Source organism: Triplophysa rosa, unplaced genomic scaffold (assembly GCF_024868665.1).
Source record: "Triplophysa rosa unplaced genomic scaffold, Trosa_1v2 scaffold272_ERROPOS173870, whole genome shotgun sequence".
NCBI lineage: Eukaryota > Metazoa > Chordata > Actinopteri > Cypriniformes > Nemacheilidae > Triplophysa > Triplophysa rosa.
In genome coordinates, this window is record NW_026634287.1 from 1 (window position 1) to 2,114 (window position 2,114).

The window sequence follows — 2,114 nt, forward strand, 5'->3', positions numbered from 1 at the left end:
GTTGCTTTAACACTGTTTATTAAAAAACAGTTAATTTTATTTTATTCATATAGCACTTTTCACAATTCTCATTGTTGCAAAGCAGCTTTACATACGATCAAAAAATAATGGTAATATATGAATAAATAAAATACAGCATAATTAATATACTACAGCAATCCTTAAGCAAAATTATATGCCAAATTGACAGTTAAAAAATGGGAAAAAGCACCCCCCCCCCCAAAGTTTGCATGCCTGTGATTCAAGAAGTATTAAAGATTTTTAGATTGTGGATCTTAAAAAATGTAGCTTGTTTCCAACTATCAAAACAACTTCATATGATTCCCCAGCCCAGCTAGGTCCCCACCAGCTCGGCCAATCTCATAACCAGCTTGAACCAGTTACCAGCTTGAGCTGGTATTAGCTGGATTTTCCAGCAGGGAAGTGGCTTAACCAAAGTGACTTTAACATTAAAAGTTCAAAAAAATAGATGAAAATGACAATTATTAAGTTATATAAAACATTACTTTTATTCAACCAAACAAATAACTTTTCAGCCCATAATTGCCGACTGAATTAACCAGTCTTACTAAATGAGCAAAGCTCATTCACATCTTGCATTCTCTGTGGTTCACTTTAAATTATTCATTTATCTCTTATATTCGCTAGTGACTGAAAAGTTCAATAGTTTAAATGAATCGATTCAAATGAGTCATTCGTGTGCGAGTCGTTCTGAACGCAATGTGCGTTCATACTGGTGAACTCACTGTGTACAGTATACGCTGATTCAACGATCCAACTGCACAGCTGAAGACATTACAATGATGTACGTCATGTTAATTTAGTAAATTTCAAGAAATTAAATGTACTTGGATGCAAAACAAACAGCCGTGAAACACAGCTAGCTCTGGTTCTGCATTTCTTTTTAGCGCCTGTAGTGGGCTGATAACATTACTGCGTCTCCACCGTGACGTAATGCCGCAACTGTAGGCTGAGGCGGCATGAAATTTGTCGGAGCGACCGCCTCCAATTTCTCTATGCAGGAAAAACCCTGAGTATTTATGACATTGATAACAGAAAATTGAGCTTATCAACCAAATGGGGGTACATACACCAAACATGCTCTTTTCTGCTTTAAAGAAACTGAACTGGTTAAAATCCAAAAAAAATGGAGAACTTATTTAATCATTTTTATCAATATGTGAGTCACCCATCCAGATGTGGAAAGTACCTGGACCTTTGCTACGGCTCCATCAAAGAGGCATACAAGTCGTCTTTAGAGCCCCTTTGGGCCTGTCTGATCACAGTGTTGTTTATCTGGCTCCTGTTTACAAAGCTCTTTTAAAAAGGGAGAAAACTGAGATAAGACTTGGTCCAATATGGTCATTCAGGAGCTGATGGGTTGTTTTGACTGTACGGATTGGAACTTGTTTAAGTCGTAATGTTCTGATGATTTCAAAGAGACTGTCACAGACTATTGTTTTTGTCAAGATTTGATAATTCAGAAGAAACTCTTTAGTATTGCTGAATGATAAACCATGGGTTACTATAAAAAGGATAAAAATGCAATCCATGAATCCATGTTCATTAAAGGGAACTCTCATCTTGCTTGGAAAGGAGTGAAGTCTATTTTAGGAGTTCAGCTGAAGTCTCAGGGTATCGACAGGGGGGGAGCTAGTTTTGAATTAGCAGATGATTTTAATAGATTTTACAATCGATTTGATTCTTGTGATTTTAATAATAATAGCGCCAGTGGCCAAAAAGAAAAATCCCTCTTCTCTCAACGACTACAGGCCTGTGACATTTACTTTGTTAGTAATGAAGTCTTTTGAAAATAATATTCAGAAAGGAGCTTCTGTCTTTGACACAACCTGTACTCCAAACTGTACTCCACCCATATTCACCCTAATTGAATATGATTTTAAACCATTTAGATGGACCAAAAAACATCCTCGTCTGCTTTTTATTGTGTTTTCCTCTGCTTTTTTGGGGGGTACAGTTCCAGCCACATATCTTAGCGAGGAAACTCATTAACAACTTTCATCTCGATTTTATTGTTGTTTTTTGGCTGGTAAACTTTTTAACAAACAGATACCAACATGTACGTTGTAAACTGTGTTTTGTCCAATGCAGTG